Raw genomic sequence first — 26,290 nt, 5'->3', positions numbered from 1 at the left:
CATCTATCATCTGTCCATTCGACAGCTTATTCAGTATAGGGCTGTAGTTTTCTTGTATCGGCTAGATGTTACAAGTTTCTATATCTATGTACCTTTTTCATGTTGTAAATATCTTCCTGCTCTTCTACAGGTTATAAATGTCGCAGCACTTGAGTTAACCATTCAATGAATGACTCACACTTTACCTCATTTACATCAACCACTGAGTTTAACAAATGAACTCCATTGTATTTTGCCAAGCCCTGCAACCACAGACCGATTTCTTGCTGCCTTTTTCTCCCCTTTCTGCACATTATAAATCTTTTTAAACCTTTTCCCCTTTTCTGGAAAAACAATAAAAATACCCACTCAAGTATACTGTGTGATGTTGTTCCTTGCCAACATTCAGGCATTTTATCTCACTTCCTAATTCCACATGAAAAAAAAATAAATAATAATATATATATATATATATATATATATATATATATATATATATATATATATATATATATATACTGTATATATAGAACTGTATACACAGAGAATCTGAACTATATCCTTAACAGGACTAATGCAATCTCAAACTGAGTCTGTCTGATTTTTTTTTTGTCATCTTTTTTTTTTTTTTTCTTTTTTCATATTTCATGCCCTCAGAAATATATAAGGTTAAAAAATACAAATTAATAACTTCAGGTAAAGTTTCATAAAATTATATAATTATTATGATTCTATTTTGACTAGTATCATTTTATAGTTTCAGTTTTTATTGTAAGTGCTATTTGTATAAGCTCTTTGCAAAATGTTAAGTGCAGGGGAATTTGTTAGGGGAGGACTAACATGCACCACATGTGCTGAAATTCAGCATAAACTGCAGTGAATGCCATGTTCGACCCGAAGCCAGAGATTAGTTTTGTTCACTAGTATTTAACGTTAAGAAACCCTCACAGTCCATCTTGGTGATATTCCTTCACCGTCTTTATAGCTAATGATTTTATTTTTAACATGTAGGGTTAATAGTAGTCAATCCCAAGAGTTCTAGTTTAGTACAAAATCAGACTTCTGTTTTAAGTACAGTATATAAACAGTCCCTGGGTTAAGAACATCCAACTTACGGATAACTTGTACTTATAAATGGATTGATGTAAAGCCTATTAATGAATGCACATGCTACTTTGTGAGGTTCGTGAAAATATCACACAGCTCGAGGTACAGTATGGTATAGTATGTAGTTACTTTTATTATTACTGTAGCTTTGTACAAATTCTTACAACCGAATGTAATTTCTCATTGCTTTCATTCATTGACAAATTATTTAGTTTTGCTTCTTATACAGTTAGGTGTATTCACATTGAATTAGCCCAAAAAAAACCTGTTGTAAGTGTCATGTTTCCAAAATGAAATTTAAATCGAGCAACAATTGATCAATTTTAATTCTTAAAATACTCCCATGGTGTATTATCATTTCGACAACATGACTAAACATTTTGACTGGTATGTCTCTAGTTGATAATACAGAGAGTTCACATTTTGGTGGCATTGACAAAATGGCTGACAAGAAAAGTGCATTTTGAAACATGAATGAAAGGTTTTGAATGAATTACTTCATTGGGTGTCCAAATTATTGTGCTGCAGTGTACAAACTGTATTGAGAAATGCACAAGACCGTTTAGAGAAATTGTACAAAGCAACTGAGAAAACTGTTAAAATGTGACTTAAAGACAAACTGGATGGATATCGTTTGTAACCTGGGCACTGCCTGTATATAATATTCTTATTTTCTGGTAAATGCCAGTCAATCATATCAAGTATACTCAGTCTGCCATTTTCTTCTGCAAGATAAGTGATATACAGCCTACTCTTTACTAATTTCTCTATAAAAATTGTTAATTGAAAACCCACTTAAGTATCTTAAATGGAAAAGCAATATATACATATATAGCACATTTCTAGCCCAACAGAAAAACTTAAAACATACTTCCTGACTACCAAATCAACAAAAAAAAAGGGTTATGTAAATTATAAACAAGAATGTAAAGTTAAATATAAAGGCCCAGTAGAAATAGTACAATGAAATGTTGGAAAATTTCCATCCCAACAAAGGAAGCAGCTTCCTCACCTACCTGCCCAGACATCAGCTGAACATTCCGCATTTATACCTGGACTCACAATTTTACTTGTTATTTTGGGGTTCCTTGCCAGCCCCAGGAGGATGGGCTCCCCCTTTGAGTCTGGCTCCTCCCAAGGTTTCTTCCTACTAGGGAGTTTCTCCTTGTCACTGTCACCTCTGGCTTACTCACAGGGGGCTTTGGGCAGGGACAATGTTAAGCACTTTGAGACAATATGATATTGTGAAAATGTGCTATATAAATAAATTTGGATTGAAAATGCAACAAAATGTGCCAAGACAATGTAAGCGTAGAACTGCCAGACAACTCTTCATCCTGAAATCTACCCTACACTTCACATTCATGAAAGATTCTTTCTCTTTAAATGATTTTTTTAAGTGAACAAAATGATCTTGTTCACTGCAGCAATTCGTTAATTTTGTTCATGGGGCGTGTCATCGTTCAGTTATTTCAGTTCCTGCAAAAGATGATCCATTGTACAGTTTGTTCACAAGTGAACTCGATAATGCAGTTCGCAAGTGAGATTCCCTCTCTTTTGCCACCCATTGCTGTATCATTTGCAAAGATGTCTGAAATAATCAGTATCATTTAAATAACATTTAAAGTTTTTCTCAATTGCTTTGGCACATTTCCTGAAACATACTTAACATTCTCAAGACTATAAGTGCATTTCTCAAAGCAGTTCAAGCATATAGCACAACACTATGGTTTAGCTGCAAAAGCCTGTAACTTATACAGTACAAAACAATTAGCTCACCTCTCAAAGCAAATAATTCCACCAATGAATTAGTCAGTGCCACTAAAATGAAAGGTACAACATGCATCATTTTAAGAGTCAAAATGCTAAGATATTTTGTCAGTATGTCCGTGTAAGTCTGCTCCTGAGCTCCACAATGCTGAATGATAGTCAGTTCCCTCTTTCACATTGTCACTGACTGATCATTTTTCTTTTGCAAAACTGATACTTATTCATGTCAAAAGACACAATTTTCAACATTGCAAGGCTCCACATTACAGTATGTAAAGTTCACTGGCAAGAGGAAGCACTCACAGATATGTGTAACTTCTTCAGATCTCAAGACAAAGTACAACAGCAAACAAAAAAGTCACACAGCACTATAACGCGAAATCAGCAAAATGGCAATACAAGGAAAAACAAAAGGGAATCAAAGTCATGTACTATGGCAACCAAAAGCACAACAATGCCATGATACTGCAATTTATGGAATGTATTTTAAAATCATTTTGAAAGCATGGTTAACTTGGGTGTAAAATTATTACATAATGTATTTTGACCAACAAGACTGAAGCCACTGAAAATTGTGCCAAATGATGAGAATTGTACAAAAACCATTTGCATACATGTACTAAAACATTTGGAAATTTGTGTGAAGCAATGAAAAATTATGTTCTGTGCAGAAGTGACATTATGGTGTGGAGATTACATTAGCTATTTTCCAAATGTTAATTGTCATTTCAGAAATGCGGCAAGGCAATCGAGAAAAACTGTAAATATAGTGTAAATTATCCCCTTCCTGAAGGGAAAATATCTGGGCCTTCATGTAAGGGGTGAAAAATGTCTGGACAACAATTTTAGTTAAAAGAATTGACTCACTGAAAAGAATTTTGATTTCCATCTGCACTTATATGTAAATACATCCAACGTACATCTCACCAACACTGTGCATTTTCCAGATTCACTCCATGCACGGCAGGTCGACACCCATGTGGTGCCTTAAGTCAGCTCCATGCCAGGTGCCCCTCCGTTATATAATAACCCTAATAAGTACTATAATAATAGCTAACATTATTATATCATTAAAAAATATACGGCGCAAATGACTGCAAATAATAATAATAATGCATATGTAGCCCCCCCACAGAACAGGTTCTTTTGAAGTCATAACACACTATTATTTCTTTGATCACGTTAACTTCAAATATACTCATTTTTATACCCCTGTGGGAGAATAGATTTTTTTTAGTAGAATTTAATTTCTATACTGAATGGCCTATGCAGACTATAAAATCTAGCTTTTTTATGGTATTGCAACATGATTGTATATGCGATTAATTTCCAAGGTTTGCCGTGAAAATAATTATTTGACAGCCCCGTTAACAGTCTTTGCTCATGATGGATTTATTTGATTAAAATAATGTTACATATATCGCTGCACAGCTGCCATTACACACTTTAAAATGATCAAGGATATAAACAAAATCAAACCCTGCGGCATATTCTTTGTGGACCTAATGTGGCCACTGAGGCATGCTTAGGTAGTAGGATTAATTAGATCATTATTATGACATTACAGTCAATGTACAAAGTACAGTCAATACAGTCTTTTCTTCAAAGCATTTCTGACCACTGGTGATGTCTATGATGTACTGATGAAAAGGAAATACAGGTATGCTAGCAAGAAAGCAGGTAGCTGTTACATTGTGCTAGCTGAACAGCGTCATTGACACCTTTCCCCTCCAGCCACACCATGTAGCTGTTTTGTGCCGGGGCATAGGTCATAAGTACTTCTAGGGGCACCGACTTAGCCGAGCAATTTCACATTTCCTCAGACGGAGTGACAGAAAGTCAGCATCCCCTCCGAAGTTGGTGCCCCCCATCATGTACGTGTTCTGTGCCGGTACGAAGCTCATCGTCCGAGACAAAGTAAACATGGCCGGCAAGTCGACGCTCCTGCGAAGCTGACGCCCTATATCACATTCCTGCTCTGTGCCGGTACGAAGCTCGTCGTCCACGACAAAGTGAACATGGCCGGCAAGTCGACGGTCCTGCGAAGCTGAAGTCTTATATCGCATTCCTGTTCTGTGCCGGTACGAAGCTCATCGTCCACGACAAAGTGAACATGGTCGACAAGTCGACGGTCCTGCAAAGCTGACGCCCTATATCGCATTCCTGTTCTCTGTCAGTACTGCGTAGGGGGCAAGAACTTCTAGGGGTGCCCGCCAGCTCATTTTGCTTTGTCTCGGACAGTGAATGCCACATGCACATGAAATCGTCTGGCTAAATCAGCACCCCACAGAAGTTGGTCACCTATGTCACCTATAGGATTGACTGGCCCTGATTCCATACAATATTCTTTTGAATCTGTTATACTGAGACATTGGTACATAATGTCTTATAATATACAATACCAGACAAAATCTTAGACATACCTACCCATAGAAATGTTTATTTGTACTATTCTCTACATTTTAGAATAATTAAAACTATTAAATAATATTAATGGAATTATACACTGACTAAAAAAGGATTAAACATTTTTTTGATGTAGGAGGAGGGGCAGCTCTGTGGGTTGGGACTCAGATGGATACCAGTTCAAATCCCATGGTCAGCAGAGTGATCTCACTATTAACCTCAATTGCTCCAGGGACTGGCTGACTCTACTTTCTCCTCTACGCCAGTTTCATGAGGTGGCCTCCTGGGATGCCTTTCCAGCTGTCCTGAAGGAGGTCCCACATATATGCTGAGCACTCATTGGCCACTTTTCCTTCATTCTCTGGTCAAACTCCCACAAAACCATGTGTTTAGGTCAGGTGGCCAGGTCATGTGATGTGACACTCTCCTTTGTAGATGGCTAAGCAGGTCCAAAGTTTTGACTGGTACTGTATAATGTTTGGCTGAAACCATACAATTGAAAAATCCACTGCTTGTATTGTTTTTAGGATATTCTTTGATTGCAAAATGCCATGTCAGAGGAAATCGATCCGTAAGTAAAAGCTCAAGGCCCATTATGGCGAGAGAATTTAAACCGCAGGCATGTGCAGTCAGGGATGTCTTAGGGTACCTAACCACCTGCCCTTTTTTGCCCCAACATGCCCCCCCCCCTCAAGGATCTAAGCACCTCCCCCCCACAGCAACATGTATCTTAAGCCCCTACCCCCCCGTCCAAGCACCTACCTCCAGGAATGTCTGTGCACAATACTGGCACACCGAATAACCATAAGCTGGGGGTCACTGTGCTATTCTTTTTCCATCCATCCATCCATCCAGTTTTTAGACCCATATCTGGGTCAATATGGATGGGTGAGGGACTGGAGCCTAACCCAGGCTGCATGAGGCACAATGGAGAGGACTCCAGTCCAGGGTGGGCCACATGCACATTCACACTCACAATCATACTCTATGGGCAATTTAGCAATGCCAGTTAGCATAACTGCATGTCTGTGCACTGCGGGGGGAAACTGCAGTAACCGTGGGAAGCCGCAAACCCTCAGCCCTCTAGGTGTGAGGCTGCAGTCTTACCCACTGTGCCGCCCCTACTGTTCATTTTCTAATAATAATAAAGAATGTTGTCACAAATAGATTAAATGCACACATTGCTGTGCACATATCTCAGAGGGGAAGTCCATGTTCATATTTGTCATCACTGAATGATGCAAGAACCCTAAGTAAATTCTGCTACACGCACCATGGAGAAAGTACCATTTCTGATTCCGTGTGTGTTGATGTCTATGAAGATTAAAATTGACTTGCTGTGCAAATCGTTTGTGTTTTTTTTCTGATCTCAGTGTCAACACCTACTGCCTGTATTGCTGATTGTCTTCTTATTCTTCACTCTATCCACGTGTTTAGCAGAAACAACACTGCTGTAGTGTTGTCTTTAAACACTGAATTCACAAAGTCTCTTCTACTCTTTCCTGGTTTATATCTCTCAATTTGTGAAGAAAATGACAAACAAATGTAAAAGTAATGACATAAAAAGTTTGTTAAACAGTCCTAAATAGTTTTTGTAGATGTCTGTGCTCAATGCCATGCTGATATACAACAATTCTTGTGAAAAGAACACAGATACCTGATGAGGATTTCTACATATGCAGCTGCTATGACTAAAGTGACTAAAGGAAAATGCACCTCTGAATTAAATTTGAGGGACACACAGCAACAGCACAAAGCAGGCCTAGCTATGCAAAGTGGAGGGACTCGTTTCAGAAACGTATCACGGAGTGGAAACCTATCATGTTTGTGAGGTGCAGTACCACATTTGACTGGAGGGGGCAGTATAGATACCTGGATTATTGAGCAGCAGCAGTTGCATGTTTGTTTCTGTTTGATAGTCACTGAGCTTTTGTGCCCCAGTTCTGCTTGAACAATGGTGAAAAATTCACATATTACCATTAAGAGATTTTTTTGTGTCATCTTAATTTTTTACCTGTTTAACCAACTAAATGTGCCCTTTTAGCTTTCTTAAAATGTTATCCTTGCATTTATTAATTGTGTCCTTTTTTAGGTAAGGTCCACTGTATCATCAGCATTTTAGTAAAAGCAAAATAAAGATAAAGAAATAAAGAAATGTTCATGTAAAGATAAAGAAGTAATTCTAAAAAGCAGGTCTGCGTATCATAAAAAGAGGCAGAAGCTAAGTGAGCATTCACATTACCTTTTAGTCTTATAAGGGGCGATGAACTGAGTCATATAATATAACGAGCCAAACATTCACAGTCCACGTTTTACCGGACACATTATCCAATTATCCATTTTGCTCGATGGGCTATGTAAAAAAATGACAGCAATATTATCTTTCTGAAATCATATCTACAGGTAAATGCCAAAATAAACCATTTTTAATGAGACATGGACATAGATTCTACAAGAGTCTAGGAATGCAATCAGAGATGGCTTGCTGTTCTTCCATAAAAGTCCATTATTCAGTTTTATTATGGTGATGGAAAATGTTTTCTGTACCCCAGCAGAAGCTCCTGTAAATGTGCCACTGGGCTGAGATCTAGTGACTAGAATGGCCGTGACCACTGGTTCACATTAGTTTTGTGTTCAAACTATTCGCTGACCGCGCACTCCCCTGTGGATAGGGCAAAGAAAAGCTTTGGATGAACCATGCGGTGAATGGGATGGGCTGGATTAACACTGTTGGTTTTCCCATTTCCTTTGCCCTCTAAGGGAGTGAAGGAACCTGAAAAGACGCCCTACGCCCTAACAGTACCACCAGAAACTAGCACTTTCGCCATGTGGCACACATGCACACCCATTTGCTGAAAGGAAGGTGAAAGATGACTCATTTAACCATATGACATTTTCCCACTGGTCAGAAGACCCCTGCTCTTTGCACCACTGCTAAAAGTGCACCTTTACATGTAATAAGGGGTTTCTGCCCTGTAGTCACCTCATACTCGCCCCCTCTCTGAAGTTCTCAAAGAACTAGGCTATATGTGATCAAACTGCCTTAGACTGACACTGATTCTGAACTGCTAATCTCCTTTCCCTAGAGAAAAGTGAATGTGTAACTCTACAGCCAAGCAGTTATTTACTTTTGTTCACAGTTGTCCTTCCTACAGACTTCCATGCCAACATCCCTTTGGCCATTGTTCTTAGTGAAACTTCAGCAACTTCAACAATCTGTGTCTCCGAAATCCTTGTCAAATGTGTCTTTGTCATTATGTCTTTCATAACAATTACATTTTTTTCTTAATTTATATGACTAGTGATTCTTTATGTCATTACCCTGGGCAGCAGACTGGCTCAGTGGGTAGCATTACTGCCACAGACCACCAAGGCTGGGGGTTTGGGTTGTGCCTCTGCTCTGTGTGGTCATATATATATATATATATATATATATATATATATATATGTATATATATATATATAGTACATTGTGAGAATCAAAACCTGTTATTTTGACCGTGTAAGGACATTTATTCTGTCCCCACAAGGGGAAACTCAATTTTATAAAAAAAAAAAATTGCGAATGCAATCAAAAAACTAAAAATGCCAAAAGTCTTGCATTTTGTTTGGCTACTTATGGTTAAGGTTAGGACTGGGTAGGGGGTAAGTTTAATAGAGCTGGGATTAGGGTTATGGCCATAGAAATGAATGTAGAGGCCCCAAAAAGATATAGATACCTACTGTGTGTGTGTGTGTGTATGTGTGTGTGTGTGCGTGTGTGTGTGTGTGAGCGGGTATACCTTACCTTATGGGCACACAATGTCCTTACAACGTGATGAATGCTCATTTTTTTCCCTTATGGGGACCAGTTTCCTGGTTAAGGTTGTCATAGTTAGCGTTAGCATTTTTCCATTAGAAATGAATGAGCAGTCCCCTTAAAGATATGTTTACCCGACATGTGTGTGTGTGTGTCTGTGGGTATATGTGTCAGGAGTTTGCATGTTCTTCTTGTGCCATACGAGTTTCCTTTCATTGCTGGGGATTCCTCCAGCAGTTCAAAGACATGCAGGTAGGTTAATTGGTGTCTCCACATTGTCTATAGTGTGTGACCCTGTGTGTGCCCTTTAACGAACCAGCCTGTGCCCTGTGCCCCATGGGGCAGATCTCAGGCCCTTCTGTAACCCTGAGCAGGATAACTAGTTAGAAGATTAACAGTCAAAGGTTGCATTGGTTCAAAGCAAAACTCGTTCAAGACTATCCATTCAAGATAATACATAAAATAGAGATTCGTGGTAAAGTAAAAGTAAACTAATTGTACCAGCATGGTAGCCTATCACTATCCAGAGATCAGCTGCCTTCATTAGCTGAGTTGCATGTGGTCACTTAACACTGCTGCACTAGCTATTTTCATCATACTAACCTGTAGCTATGAGTTACTGTGCTCATCGCACTATTAATAGAAATTGGACCATTTACCAAAACATCATTAAGAAATTCCAGGTAAATGGTCATTATTATTTTTAAACATAAACCATTTCTTTTCACCCCCAAAACCTACCTTGTCACAGGATTATACTGATACTCTCATGGTGCCTCTTGATACACACCAATTTAACTTAGGTTTAAAAAGATTAGACTTTTTTGCCATGTCAGTCCTCAGAGCCGTTTTGCACCACTATTGTGAGGAAACCAATTTAAAAACCCTACGACTTAAGATCATTTACATTTTAAGTGGCAACAACTTAAAAATTGAATTGCTTCAAATCATTTTGTACTGTCCCTGAATATGCTCAGGCATATGGAAAAGTGATTATTGAAAACTGAGATTTTCTGCCCAGCAATCATCTCTCTACAGTGCAGGACATCTCATAAACATGTCATAACTGCAAATAGGTAAATCATAATATCTTTAAAGTATACTTCTACACATTTTACTCCATATATGCCTTGATTTTTCATCACTACTGAATATATATATACTGTATATATATATTGGCTATATATTGGACCAAATTTCCTCATGTGAAAAGGTGATGTTTCAGAAGGCTGGCATTTACTTAAGGTTGCCAAGTGACCTTCACAGCCCCTGTATTCAATTACATAAGAGCCCAAGAACGTGAGAATGCAATGGAATGCAATGTAAACCTCCTCTACAGGTAATAAATCCTTCATCCGGAAATCAGTTATCTGGAATTATCTAACAGGGCGATACGGACATCATTGTCCTTAAAGAAGAGAATGCAGTTACAGGCCAGTTTTACATGACCACAAGAAAGACAATGCGGTGTGAAATGCTGTCTGGAAAAATCTGCATTCTGCTCTCATGGTTTCTTTGTTTCTTTATAAAATCTAACATTCTAGAATACTAAAAGCCAGACATACCTAAACACATATTCCCCCTATGGCCTATGGCTACGCTGTATGACCTCTGTAAGCAATGTATCACTTTAATGTTACTTTGTTAATATCCTTAAATGGCACATCACAAGAGATAGGCTTGGATCAAGCACAGACTGGCCATTGGGAAGTTTGAGAATTTCCCCCATGGGCCAGTCTTGTGAGGGCCGGTCTTTCTTCCCTAGCCCCGAAATTATACACCCTGTACACCAGGGGCGCCCAACCGCTCGGTCGATCTCGGCCTGTTTCCAGGTCGATCGCAGGAGACGATTAATGGATAATGCTTTATTTAATTGGTGGCCAACTGGTTGATCATGATTGGCAAAATATACCAATATACCAATCAGAGGCAAATTCCCAGACTGCTTTTTGTTGTCAGCCTGCCCCTAGCTGGAATATTGCCATTCCATCTTCAAATTAAATGAATAAAGTTTATCTCATACAAACACTGCACTTCCCCAGATCTTTCAGCTAGCATCCAAAGAGATAAAATAAGAAAAGGGGCAGGCATCTCTTAACAAGCCACTGCTCTGCCAACAGTTTGTAGACACAGGAAATTTTAAGTCCTTCTGGTGAACACATAGTCCAAGTGCAACATGACAAAGAGATGGAAAACGATAGTACAGAACAGAAGCGGAGATGATTATGATAATTACCATGTACTCTCTATGATACAGGGAGGCTTGATGCTGAATCTAGGTGGTTTCAACTGTTTGTGAACATAGAGCAAATTGGACAATTGTTCTCTCTTGTGGTATTGGGAGAAAAAAACAGTTGTTTATTCCTATGAGAAAATAAGAAGCATTTCAAGCAGAACTTACTCCTTAGCTTTCATTAATTAACTTGTATGTTTAAGTATCATGGTGTCAGTTACTCATATTATTATTTATTTATGTTTCTTATGGTTAAGGTCATAGGGCCAAATAGTGACTGCCAAAGTGGCCGCAGTAAACAGGAATGCTTGTCTGGTTCACAGGTTCACAAAAGGAGACATTAGACAAATTCCATTAAACAAGGTCATTTCACCTCATAATGAGGAATCTGTACTTTATAAACCTAAGCAATGAATTCAGAGCTGTTTATATTCAGTGTACATTAACCATGCTGCATGTATCGAAAAATTTATTTTCTCCAAAATGAAAGAAAAGAAAAAAAAAATCTGATTTGGTTCATTTACCTCAGCTAGGGAAAGGATCCAAAGATGTAAAACCTTCACATCCCCGAAACTGAAATTTTGGTGCTGATAATCAAAATAATGACAAGAAATCATGCACCAGGGAAGATCAGCAGAGGAAAAGCAATCCATCAGTGTCATCAATGAATCAATACAAAACTAAGTCGACTATTACCATTCTTGTCACTACCTGTCTAAGAGAAATAGCCAATAAAAGGGAAAATTATACATTATTGGAAGTTTAGAAAAACATTGGAAAAAACACTGGAAAGCTTTACAGTACTTGCCAAAAATATAAACATACTTTTTTTGTGACACATCTATCATCACTGAGACTTTATTTTTTGCATATTAATTGGTATTAATCTGTTTAAAACTGACCACCAGGCAGATATATACTCTAAGAGACAGCTGAAGCCAATATGCTTCCATTTCAGAAAGACGTGCTTGTAAGACCCTGTAAACACACCTTGAAAGGCTGTTCTGTCCAAGTTAGATAGTTTTAGCTCTATCACAGAGACCTAGCAGGCGTAGGGCTGCAAAAAAATTAGTTTAATGAAGATTTGACATCTCTTTATCTCATGTCATTTCAAGCATATTTTCAGAAGGGCTTCTCTCTTTAAAACCGCTTTCCAGCATGACACAGTTTTAAAGTGGTTCGTAATAAGTTTAAGTTATTTGGCTATTTAAAACATGAACAGGAAAGGCCTGCACGCTCAGAGCCGCACACAGGAGGAGCCTTGACAATTGATTCCCTGTCTTCCCAGAGCCCACTGCAGCTCCTGCCACTGCCTCCCCCATGCACACCCGGAGCTTATCTCTCAAATTCCAGAAAGATTAGCGCTCCGCTATAGCATTGTTGCTCTGCCTCGTCTTACACACTAGAGCAAAGTCATTGCCAGTTTTAATATGAGGCTTCCGATGAAGTAGCACAAACTTTCACAGGTTAATTAATCAAGGTGAATTAGGAAGGTCTTACAGCAACCTGAGATATCACAAGCAATACTAGAACTGGAAATGCCACAAACCCCCCCCCCCCCCCCCCCCCCCCCATTGCTAATTCTTGTAGTACATACTAGAATACTTTGGCCAGTCTTATACATCTATAAGAACAGAATGTGACAGACAAGACAGACATGCTCGCAAGTCTACTTTACATTCTATGGAGAAGCAAAAATTTTAGTTTTCAATGGAAAATCTCTGTCACAACATGGTTTTCTTGTGCAATACTCTGCATCCTTTTTGCCGTGTACCCCAGCCTTGTGCTCTACGCTGCCTAGGATGCCTTCAGGAACCCAACAGCCATCACCAGGATAAGAGGTTGCAATATGGAGGAATGTATTGCATTTATAAAATAGTTCTAAAACTGCCATCTGTTTACAGTGTCTTAAACTACTCATTGTTTACACTGAATTTACTATACCTACATTACTGTGTAGTAGTGATACAGTATGAGGACCTGATGGTATGAAGCACACAGTTCAGTGATGGTCCAGGGTAACCCCTGTGTTTTCTTAAGTGTGATCTAGTTTTTTTTTTGTGATGTGGATGATGGTCCAGCACACTGCCTGGCAGACATACACCACTGTTTACAAAAACTGTGAGCAAAATGTATCCCACACAAACAAGATGACATGTGGTCAAAACCTTTTGTGTAATGGGAGGACTTTTTACTAACAGAGATGACCATCTTCTGCATGCTAATGAATGGTGTTGCCTTCTACAGATTTCAACAACGACTAATTTAGTATTTACATTCATTCCGAACATCAACGATGATACATTTTAAATGGGTGTTTTACCTGGACTGATCATATATGATATCAGTGAAAATGCTAGACTTCATGCAATTATGGATGAATGGACAGTATACAGTATAAACGTCAAACATTGTTAGATATTTGACCTTTAAATTGAACTAAAGATCATATAACAGTTCAATCAATTTTAAATTTAAAATCATTGGCGATATTTAAACAGATACATTGAACACTCCTCGACAATCACTAGATAGAGAAACTTCTGGGTTATCTATATATTGCTACTTCTGATTACTAATATACAATTATTGGTCCCTGTCTGTAAAGAAAGCCGTTGGGATTTATTTTTAAAATACTATTTCGGGAACAGCAGGTTACATGGTGGAAAATGGAAACATGGAAGTCATTCATGATAAATCTTATTCATTTTTAAGTAGGCCTGTGTCTACTATGTTGTTCAGTAAACATATAAATGTCTATAGGAAGGAACACACCACATTAAAACATACTTAAGCGGTTATTATACCTAATGCCTAACAAAATGTCAGAACCTGCATCTAAAAGACTATTTATCAACTTACCAATGAAAGATTGACAAAGCCACATAAAGACAACAGAAAATATACGCCGATCAATAACTGCAACGGGAAACATTTCATTTTAGATCCATGAGCAAAGAAACGGGTTGAGGAAGACTTTGCAAGGAATATTATTACCTCAGATTAGCGAAAGCGTAAATACTGCACGTTTAAACAGGAATTATTCCTTGACTGAATCGGATTTAAAGCAGCATGGGCCGGCGACAGACAAGGAAAGAATGAGAATGAAGAGAAAAACAAATAATGCAAAGTCAAGCTGCGGAAAATCGTTTACAAAACATTATACTAGCATGTTTATCTGAAATACGGACGTGCTACGGTAAAATTTTCTACTGGGCAATGGATAGTGCATAGCGGCCGACCCCCTCCCCCCCATAATAAAAAAATACTGGAAAACACCGAAAGAACTTTATGTTCCCGTAATCAATTGAATTCTGTAATACATAATTAAATTTGCAAGTATATGCTGGTGTTTAGTTACAAGTCTTTCAGGGACAGATCTCAAACACATTATTTAAACGCCTTAACGTAGCCTATATACAACCCTATTGATAGTGAAAAGAAGAATTCTTTTTAATGTTTGAGCTCAAGTGACACAATTGCTTATTCACAAAGTCACCATGACAACTTCAAGGCTGACATTTTTTCCCTCGCCCCGTCTCCATCCATTCAGTTCTTTCTGTTAGCCTAATTCTTTGCCACTTCTAATGACAATGTACCCGCTTGGATCCCGGGATAGCGTCGACCTCCAGAAATTTTGAGGGGAAAACGATTACACTTAAACAATGCAATTCTTTTGTCGCAAATTTAAATATATTAACTTTATAATGTCAAAAGAGTCTGTTTGCTTCTCTGTCGTTATTGCAGCAAATGAACTACATAATGCTCTAGGTCCCTGGGTCGCTGTCAAACATACAACATAGACTGTGATGTGCAATTTTCTTTTACAACAAGTGTTAGGCTTTTCAACGTGCAGACTGTGATTGCACGAAAATTTCTAGTGACACTGGTTCACCATAAGCATTAAGCATAATAAAACCGGCAAGACATTCTAATATATAAATTTTAGCGATGCAGTCTCCCTGAGCAACACGCGCGACGGAGAGAAAAAACGTCTGTTGGTCGTACATTTTAGGATGTATGCATTTACTCAATTGGAGGGACGGAGATAAAATATCAATACGAATTTCGTATTAAAACTAAAATGTAGCCATCATTTTAGCTTGTAATTGCATTGATTTGCAATTTTATGCAAAGATCCGAACCACCCATCAAATAAAAAAAAATACGCAGCTTGTGTTGGCAAGCAGAAGACTCAGAAAACTTAAGAATAGTCACCTTGAAGCAGTACAAGAATAATCAATTTAACGTGCGTCTTGCACAGGTCAAGGGCAAAACAGGTACCACGGATTAGCCCATCCGACGCGTTTTAACGCCCTCATATTTACGGTACAATTCACTGTCGCGGACATCATAAAGGCACCGGAGCTTCGCGGCACGATACGACTATATGTCTAATAACTGCATTACTCACGTCGAGCCTCTGGTGGCAAACGTTTGAAACAAGCAAATCTAACGACAAGTGTCAAGTAAGAATTTAAAAGCAAAAACGGGAATATTTGTTTTGTAAACAACGGAAATACCGGTTTACATGCATCATTCATAGCGCAACGACACGATTTAACTCCCAAAGGCGAAATAATATACGTTGCCTCAGTCATATTTTAACTCCAGTCCTTTCTCCATTCTTTCAGCTGCCATGTATCAAGCTAAATCGCTGCCTTTAAACACATTTATATGACCTATAAATGAAGCACTAATGAGATTTGGAGTCAAATCACGCTTTATCACAAGCTGCTGGGGAAAACAAGACTAAAACAGATAACAGATACGCGATGCCATTTTACAATATTTCCATGCGTCTATGTGGTAACTCATACGGTATCCTTGAGTACTTGTTCCTATAGACACCATATGCCTTAGAGATTGGACTCACCTGCCTTGGCGAACTATCAGATCCCCCATTCCTGATGTTCTGATAAAAAACGCGCTGTTTTACTAATTCAATAGATTCAACATTCAAGAGAATTCCGGCAACTATTTTAAGCTGCCAAATTGTTTTATATTCGCTTAGAAATGTATACTTTTTACTTTCACTTGATCCACATTTTTGTTTTAATCTCCGGGTACTGTCCTCCGTTAGGATGCTCTTATCTTGCCCGTTCGTGAGGTCTGGAAACGAGTACGCGCAGCGTGGACACGGCTGCAAGGTCGGGAGCTACAATGAAGACGCGCGTTCCTAAGCAACCGAGCCTTCTCGCAGTCTTAACACGCAGGCTTCAGAGAAGACAAACGCCTAACAATTTTAAAAGAAAATTCATATTAATGTTAGCTAAATGTTACAATTACGACAAATGAATGAAGATGCGCGTACAAGTAATCAGTGTCATTTCATATTTGCGTAATTTGCTGTGAAACCAATGATTGTAAATCCATTCAGCCGAACTGTAAAATGTGGGCGTGACACCAAAGCTCTAATTATAAAATCAATGGATATTACTGTGATACTGTTGCTCATTTGATGTTTGTCACATTATTTAATCGCAAAGACCTTATTTTATTTCGCTATATAGAAACAAAGTGAATGTATCATTGTATAGCGCCGTTCCCAGCATGATTGCGTCAGAGCGCTTAACAGATGCAACAGTACAGGATATGAAACAATTATAGCTAGTAACAGCTTCGCTGCATTCAATAACAAAATGACATTCACTGTTTCAGTTACTTAAAATTAAAGCCAGCGATTGCCTCTTCAATTTCCCCCTATCACTTCGCATTTAAAACTCCACCAGTCAGAACTGGAACTCAAAGTATCGCTAACTAAAATATAGTTTCATTAATAAATAAAAACAAATGAGCAGTAATATTGATCTCAGTATTACAATATTTAAAGCGTCACAAGTTCGAACAGGTTAGATTTTTGAATATCTATTTTAACACGGAATTAATTTAGTTCTGTAGAGAGAATTTTCATTTCATGTTTTCTCATAGAGAATTTTTTTTGAAGTTTAAAATCATTTCATGTTTCACCAGTATTTCAGAAGCACGATTCACACCTTCATTTGCATCAGCCCCTTTCATTCCTGTAAATTTGAATCTTTATAGCAAACTGCTGTGAAACAAACCGTTTACATATATATTTTTATATTCCTTTGTTTTCCCAGGTTCAAAACTTATACATTCAGGGTTCACAGGATTTCAATTTCACATTCAATTTGATTCTGATTTATGTTTACTCTTTCTGCTTGTCCCTCTGCTGTAAGGAGTGTTTCTGTACTCACTTTGCAGAAATTTGGAAAGAAGCTCAATCATCAGGCAGTGTGCCTCTGAAAACCTCAGATTACTTTAAAAATCCATCATTTGCCATTAAACTGTTGTCTAGTGTGTTTGGAATACTTTTTTTCACTTATGACTGAATGCAGGTATATAGATATGGTTACATTGTGTTTTTAAGTCAGCTATCGTATGATAGGATGATTTGTTTGATGTAGTTAGGTTTTGTTGGTGTTTATATTATGATATATAAGATTTGTAATAGCGTCAGATTAAAATATATTTACAACTATCATCCTTAAGTATTGTTCAGATTGACATTATTACTCTGAAACTAGTTAGACATTTTCCAGATACTTATAATTTGGCTGACATGCCTGAGTCATCATATAATCACCAAATATTTGTGTTTCTATTGAGTTTTGCTTGAGTAAATTATGCATGTACCATTTGGAATGGACATGGAACACAAGCAATGTAGTCTTCTGTAAGTTTATAACTTTGCCATCCATGAAACATGAAATACTTTATGTTACTAGTCAAAGTTTGGATGCACCACCCCATAGAAAAGTTTATTTGTACTATTCTCTACATTTTAGAATAATTAGGAAGACACCAAGACTATAAAATAACATACAGGGAATTATGCACTAACCAAAAAAGTATTAAAAAAAAAAAGAAATGTGTTGTGGAGGGGGTAGCTCTGTGGTTTGGGACTCAGGAGGTTGCCAGTTCAAATCCCGTGGTCGGCAGCTTGATCCCACCTTTGGACCCTTGAGCAAGGCCCATAAACCCCTGTTGCTCCATGAACTGGCTGACCCTACTGTCTCCTCCATGCCAGTTTCATGAGGTGGCCTCCTGGGATGCCTTTCCAGCTGCCCTCAAGGAGGTCCCCCGTATATGCTGAGCACTCATTGGCCACTTTTCATTCATTCTATGGTCAAATTCCACCAAAACCATCTCTACTGTGTTTAGGTCAGGTGGCCAGGGCACGTGATCTGACACTATCCATCTCCTTTTTATGCGGCTTGGCATGTTTGACAAGGTTTGACTGGTACCATATATGTAAAATACCCTGAAATGTGGTATTACTCAATATCACAGAACTAATTTGCTGTTACCTGCATGTATTGCAAATGTTGTATTTTCTATAACGGAGCTAACCTTTTCCTACATTTTCCAATGTATTGCACAATTGGAAAAAAATTACATCTATGAAATGTTTTCACATGACACTTGTCACTGTATACCATTAGCAGTATATCTATTTCATGTAAGGGTAAGACACTTTATGACACAGACTTGAAGTGTCTATTATAATTCATGTGCAGCTATATTGGATGAATTTACAGCAAAGTCAACCAATATTGCTGGACCTGAAGGTAATTAACATCCTGTATATCTGCACTGGGACATAACATTAATATTTATATAAATTGTAGCCATTTTGACATTAAACACTTTTAATCATAATACAATCGTTACTTTGACAGTAAATCCACTAACATGTATCAGAACAACAATTAGGATGATTTAAATACATTTAGTCCTAAATCTAATTTGTTACTTTGTGCCAGCTTTTAGTCTTCCTCATTCAAAGATAGGTGTTCAAACACACGCGTCATCAAATGTTTATATTTACATACAAGAATAATTTGATAAATTACTTCAACTCTACATTAAGAAGTCATTGTTCACTGTATTCACAGTCCACAGGTATAAAAATTTTGAGCTACAACTTTATAGCAATATCAATTTAATCTCGGCGTATTTTATGGCTGCATCACAAAACAGCATAAAAGTGTACATAGCAAATTATGCACATTGCAAACCTACACAAAGCACTGTTTTTTGTCATTAGAAAACATATTCTGAGCTTGATTTTACCATAGCCTGAACGCGCAGTCTTGTCGATACATATAAGACTAAAAGGCTGCTGTGTCAAAGTTAAGTTGATTGACAGCAGTGGTTTCAATATTGATGAGAAACGGAATTGACTTTTCAGTGCAGTCAGAGATAATGGAATGGTTTAGACAACACGCCTGTGACGGTAAAAGGCACTTCTAAGCGTGCTCTATCACTCCATTTATGCTTAAGTGATACTTGACTCGTACTGTACAATAGCGGCGAAAAAAGCTCCTGTGCTATGTTTGAATTTACATATTTATTGTCAGGAAGTCTGCAGAGGATATCGCGGAATGCTAATCGTGTGGTCGGCTCCCCGTGATGGGCAGACATCACGGTGCCACCGCCGCCGATGCCTTTCTATTGGCTGGAGGAAGGGGCGTCAGACGGGCCGGCGGTGCGGATCCGGACCGCGCTGAGACGCTCTCATGCGGGGGGGAAGGTGCGCGGTTTCTCAGGATAAAACACTAATTAAATCTTTTAATGGGAATGCCCCAGTGCCCCCTGCATATCGCCCGCGCCTGCCGCTTACTGTAAACTGCTTATGCCCGGGGGATTTAAGACTGACACTTAACTGTGCAGCAGCTAAGTGGGATTTTTTTATTTGTCACGTTTATTTCAGTGAGTGGCGGTCTGGTTATTCTTAACGGCGCTTGAGTCTAAATTTATCCCCACCAAATTGTTGACATCTTCGACTAGAAATCTAAGGCATGTTTTACTAATCTTGTACAGTAACAGTCGGACGTATAATTATGTTATAACTCTGTCAAAGCATGGTGCCCAAGCGTAGTTCTGTTTCGCGCATGGTCCTCCTTGCTAATTTTAGTTGACTTTATGGTCCCGGTGGGACTGCATTCTGTTAAACTGCCCACTTGTGGAGCGGAGGAGGGTACAAGGTGAGCAGGAAGTTTATGTTGAGTCTTGCTCTGGCTGCGAAGCTCTTCTAGTTATCATTCCGCTAGTGCTTCGTCTTGCGGAATTCACTTAATCCAACCAATTCGGGCCCATCTCCTGGTTTCATAATGCCGATGTTTGAAATAGCGATTACTGAAACAAGCAGGATTTTAAGCTTTGGATAATCAGAAGTAGGGGGCACCGGAGCAAGTCGTTGTTACAGACGCAGATATCATATCCAATGTGTTTTTTTTTTTTTCGTTACTTGCAAATGTTTTCGTTTCCGTCGGAGACGTACATCGACCCCGCGCCACATAAAAAGATCCTGCTTTACGTGCCACGTATAAAAAATAAGAAAAAGGCTGTATCCCCTGCGCTTTTCCCCAATTTTCTCTGAATGTGCTTAATGAAGGCTGGGGATTTGACATCGCTGAGCCCCTTCGCAGGGAGAGCTAATTAGCAGGTTTGCTCCTGTCGGGGCGACGCCAGCTGGGTTCCCTGACTGCACCCGCCGGTGTCAGCGAGGATGGCTTCACAGGTGGGGTGGGGGCAGTGGGGGTGAGCGGGGGCTGCGGGGAGCCAGACACACCTCCCTCAAGTTCATGTCTTTTACCTTCATCAAGTTAAAAAAGAGAACAAATGCTGTGGCACAGAACTGTACTGAGAAAACGTATTTTGCATATTCATCCGACCAAATCTGAGCCTACTTGTAACACATAAAATATTATATATTAATATTTTATCGACTTTCATGGAAGTATTGTCTAAAGTGACATGCAAAGCTGTTGTTGTCTCACCCAGAAGTGATGTGTCTCGATATGCGTCATTTGCAGAAAAATTAACAGAATATTCATGCTGCATTTAGGGATTTTGGTACAATCACGTGAGATTAAGGTTATTTAAGTGGCGTCTCAGGCTACAGGGTTACTGAAAGCCCGCTAATGACTGCTGAAGTTTGTGGGGTGCAGCCATAGAGATGGTTAACGGAGAGCGGCCACACGGTTTAGCAAGCACAGGGGGCCTCGTCAGGGGGGTGAATGCAGTATACTTCTCACTCCACCTGCCTGTGGAGCTTCTGATGAAGGTCTTAGCCTCCCATCAGTGCTGTATCTGTGAATGAGATGCACAAGATCCAGACATCACTTTGCCTACCTCAAGACTCTTGAAGTATTCCAAGTCTGAATCCTTCTATCATTCTCCAAAGTCCATCTCCACATTTGTCAGTGTTGTCTATGTTGTGGTAGGGCAGTTGGACAGTTAGCGATGTGATGCGCTAATTCCCTTATGAGTTTGGGAAATGTGCTGTTCTGTTAGTGTTCTGTTACCCTACACTGTAAATCTGAGTTTTTATGGTAAGAGACCCACAAACTGCAGACTAGCCAGCCCATCAGCTTCTAATTATATCATTAATTGAGACCTTGACACTATTATTTGTACAAAGCTTTGACTTCTAAACCTTTTTGTTTTGTTTCATATTTTCAAATCACTGTTTAGGTGTTGATGTCACCACTAAATTATTCATTCGGTTAAACTGAAAAACGATTAACAGACTGGCAATATCCTCCTGAGACCCAAGGAAAAAAGTGTCCTTCAATTTTAGGTTATTTGTCTTTGGAGGAAATAAGACATCTTACAATTTAGATTTTTTCAAATTTATTTTTATTTTTAATTTCACAGCATGTCCTCTTTAGTGTACAACAGGAATAAATATGTTTCCTTACATCAGTGAAAAGATAGATGCAGAAACAAAATGTCCCCTACAATGGACATAATTGAATGGGTGGGGTCTCAGGAGGATATAGACCAAAATGGTGTAGCAGCACAACCCAAGGCTAAACAAACAGACCAATGGGGGCCAGCATACACAGGCAGGTCCCGGGTCCGGGGTTAATGACCCGCCTATGAAGTACAATGTGAATTAGAAATTAGAACATGTAACATTACATACACCTTGTCAAGAACATTATGGTTCAGATAAATTGGTTTTCTGTTATTAACTGCAGCTGTATGCTTAGTAAATGAGAAACTTGGAATTCTTCCATAATGGGAATATGATTCAGTGAGGTAATGTGGTAATTGGATTTTTTTCAGTCAAGGGTGAATGGCATTATAACATTATCCCATCAAAAACAGAGTAACATATTTATTTTGTCAATGTATCAATGTAAGATTTAGCCTTTCAGGCATCTGAAGAGATGGAAATAAGATTATTATGTGTTTAATACACAGTAATGTGACCATTTTGAGGTTCAGCATATGTGCCTCTGAGGTCATTAATCAAAACCACGAGTTATTTCCGGAAAACAAGGTGAGCATCAGAGCTGCACTTCTGTACATTTGTGTAAATATGTGCCACAATGAAGCACATCAAATGGCTTCCAAAATCACACTAAGGATTCACCGCCTCAGGCCAGACCAGCTTTCTTTGCGGTACCGTTGCTAGTTTAATGGACGTTTACTGGCACTTGAAAGATGTCGGCAAACTCTTTTAATGAGTCACGTGTAACGCCATGCTTCCTTCCGATTTTTTTTCAGGAGATGTGAGGCGAAATTTCATCTGCAGAGACACTTCCTCCAGCTGAGGGGTGTCCCGTGTGGACGATGTTTGCTGAATTCTCGGGTGGGATGTACGGACTGCCTCAGCGATGGTGACAGACGCACCGCAGCCCACGTCCTCCCGGATTTATAGCTTTTAGATATGTTCCCATGGGCCGCTGCCATTGTTTAGTCATCGTCCGGCAGGATCGTTTCTGACTCCGTCTCCGCATCCTGACCACCCTGTCTCGTACATCTCGTACAGCTGTCGCTCACGCCAACCTCGTTTCAGGCCAAGTTTGTTCAAACTCTCCTGACGGCACACAGAACGACTGGCAGGTAAAAAAAAAAAAGGTTACCGAGAGTCTTTTGCGCAGAAGAGATCTGGCAGGATAGCTGTGCGTGATTTAATTTTCAGCATAAATGCTGTCGAAGTGTGTGGGAGTATGCAGAGCAGTATCAAGAGATTTCTGAATTGGGAAGAAAATGCATGTGTTTTACACTGATTTTATTAATTTTTTTTTTTTACCTTCAAGTAGATGGATGAAGGCATATCAAGGCTGAAGCTGACTGAGGAAGGTGAAATAGGAGACAATCAGCCAAAGCAAATGCAGCATCATTCACAGAACACATCCACGGAAATAATAAAATGGGAAGGTTTAGCAAAAACTAAACCAAATTAACAAATGTAATATTATACAATACCGTATGCCCCATACCCATTTTTTTCATTAAAGTGCACAATATAAGCCACATCTGTTCACTGACTGATCTGTCCTTTGTTGACACAATAAAAGAAAAAGGTGTAATTCTTCCCATAGCTTAAAGTAGCCTTAACATTTATAGTGAGCCGTTCAACGAGCACACTGTATACAGCTCCAGTTCCAAAGGAAAGCCGGCTTTTTCTTGAAACACATTTTGCCTGAAGCAGACAATAATTGAAGGTAGACTTCTGGTGTAGCCTACAATGCTTCCTTCGGCAGGGATTGTATCATGAATGACAGGAAGCAGAGGACACGTTAGTTCTTTCTTGAGCAAGGTGTCAATCAGCTTTTTGCAAAAAAACGTATTTATGAATGTTGAATTAATGCACAAATAATATGTGTGAATTAGTACTGAAGATTTGTAATAAGGCACCATGACTAAAAAACATTTGGTAACACTTGAGTGAGCGCAAATAATGTAGTAATATACTCTAACTTAATGTATTAATTACCCAGAAATTAAGTATTAGTTATACATACTGATCCCATGTTCATTCATCATTAATCAATCATAACGGTTCATGTATTTCAGTTAGTGTTTACTCATGATTTGTACTTGAGTGGTAATTGAGTGACTAAGTTACTTGTGCCCCCTCAAGTAAAATATTACCCAACATTTTACAGATCCTTGCGTAAAAAAATATAGGTCATTATTTCCTATAATCTCTACCAAAAAAGCAGCATCTGGTGAATCTTGAACAACCTATACTAAAAAATTATGGGCAAAAACTAGAAATAAGGCATTAACTTATTACCCTGCTTTATTAAGGAAGTTGGCCATATTCTTAGCATAGACAATGATTTTCTGTTATTTAGGGAATAGCAAATGCTCAGGTATTTTGTAAATTAATGTGAGAAATGTGTGATGGAATAGCATGTGCGCGTAAGTCTTTAATGGCTCTGGTTAGCTGAAGAAGCAGGAAGAAGCCCGTAATTCACAGCACCGGCCACCTTGAAACAGCCGCGTTTGCGTCGTTCGACTTTTCACCTGCAGTGGTACGATATGAGGCAAAACAGCAGCTTTTACAGGCCCAGTCTGTTTATGGAGCAGAGGATTACCATGGGCGATTGGGAGAGCACAATGGCAGGTATGTGACACAGTAATCCGCAGGTAATAGAGGGGGTGACTGCGGAGGTTCACGTTGCAGCTCCAAGATGCGGGCTGAGGGCCAGAACCCAAAACCATGAATAATACTGTAATTAAGATTCACACATGGAAACTGGCAGCAAAAAGGAATCCGAGGAAAAACACATTTATTTCTGTTGTCTCCATGATACAATGTAACCAAGATAAAAAGTGGTAACACTGGTACATCCTGGATGTTCAGAATACAGAGGCGATACATCAGAGTCATACTGCCAGAGTGTTTACTGCTAATCCTTTGTCTCTGAAATTGTTGTTCATTGCAAAATTGGGGATTTAAATGTGTTGGTGTTTTTTGGAGGTGGCCTGAGATTAGGGGCCCTATGCACCCTTGTCGCATGAGAGATTAACTCAAAAGGATCTTATAGGTTTCTATTTTTAAAAAATCAAAATTAAAATCAAAACAGATGACAACAGCATCAGAAGTCCAGAAGGAATTTCAGGTAACACAATCGTTTGTCATGGCTGATAATCTTTGTTATCTTGGTCCTCTGTCTCCTCATTAGTCTGTTTCCGGCACATAATTAATATATTTTCTGACTGACAGGCTGCTTAGCTTGAGATGTATGTGCTTCTGCTGCTCACAGATATCATACCTATCAGGGATCTTTTATATCGTCTAAGAACGGTATAAATTTTTATAACTCTGTTTTATAGAACCATAGAAAAATGCCCAAAGGTGAAAATGTCGGTAAGAAAAATTCACCCATCAATTCAACCATTCTGTTGCATTGCAGGCTGAAATTTAGACATATTGAAATTTGTCTTATGTCATTACTATACTATGCTATGCTATGCTATACTATACTATACTACTCAAACACTCCCCAGTTATGATATTTTGACTTTACGATGGGTATTCCAATTCTGTTTTTCAGTTTCAGTACATTATAAAATAAACTACATGAGACATTCAACACTTAATTATTAAATAGGGTTTGTGATAATGATTTTGCCCAACTGTGGGCTAACCTAAGTGTTCTAAGCATGTTTTAGGTACACTAGGTTAGGCTATGATGTTTGTTAGGTTAGGTGTACTGTATTAAAATGCATTTTGTCAGAAGGTAACCCCATCGTAACCCAGGAAGTATCTGTACTATACTATACTATACTATACTTGGTGGCATATTGGTCAGCATCATGGCTACAGACTTTCAGGGTGGTGGGGGCTCCCAGCTTTACCTGTGTGTGGGTGGATTATACTGCTTGTGATTGTGCAGGTTTTTCTCCTGGGTACTGCAGGTCAGAATCATTGGGGTTAGCGGAATTTGTGTCTCTACATTTCCCATGGCATAAGATTATGTGTGTGAGAGGGTATGTGTGCCCTGTGATGTGAGAGGGCATGTGTGCCCTGTGATGTGTGAGGGTATGTGTGCCCTGTGATGTGTGAGGGTAAGTGTGCCATGTGATGTGAGAGGGTATGTGTGCCCTGTGATGTGAGAGGGCATGTGTGGCCTGTGATGTGAGAGGGCATGTGTGCCCTGTGATGTGAGAGGGCATGTGTGCCCTGTGATGTGAGAGGGCATGTGTGCCCTGTGATG

At 38.9% G+C, this 26,290-nt stretch overlaps 1 protein-coding gene and 1 long non-coding RNA gene across 5 annotated transcripts in view; one reads left to right on the top strand and one right to left on the bottom strand.

Moving 5' to 3' along the window:
- The window catches only part of nlgn3a (neuroligin 3a), a 162,426-nt gene extending 145,789 nt beyond the window's left edge, over positions 1–16,637 (bottom strand). For 2 of the 3 annotated variants that reach the window (XM_023811574.2, XM_023811575.2), the window contains exon 1: positions 16,171–16,637. The gene's annotated coding sequence lies outside the window, so the exon portion shown is untranslated. The remainder of the gene's footprint in view (positions 1–16,170) is intronic. The other variant, XM_023811576.2, reaches the window with a different exon arrangement.
- Positions 16,638–19,777: 3,140 nt separating this feature from the next.
- LOC111843751 (uncharacterized) lies at positions 19,778–23,548 on the top strand. Of its 2 annotated transcripts, none has more exons than XR_002838242.2 (3): positions 19,778–19,854; positions 22,842–23,180; positions 23,378–23,548. It is a non-coding gene; the product is annotated as an uncharacterized lncRNA (long non-coding RNA). The 2 variants fall into 2 exon arrangements; XR_011993435.1 differs by lacking the exon at positions 19,778–19,854 and adding an exon at positions 19,910–20,308.
- Positions 23,549–26,290: the final 2,742 nt, after the last annotated feature.

This window comes from Paramormyrops kingsleyae, chromosome 10 (assembly GCF_048594095.1).
Source record: "Paramormyrops kingsleyae isolate MSU_618 chromosome 10, PKINGS_0.4, whole genome shotgun sequence".
Lineage (NCBI taxonomy): Eukaryota > Metazoa > Chordata > Actinopteri > Osteoglossiformes > Mormyridae > Paramormyrops > Paramormyrops kingsleyae.
This window is presented reverse-complemented; position numbering and strand designations above follow the sequence as displayed.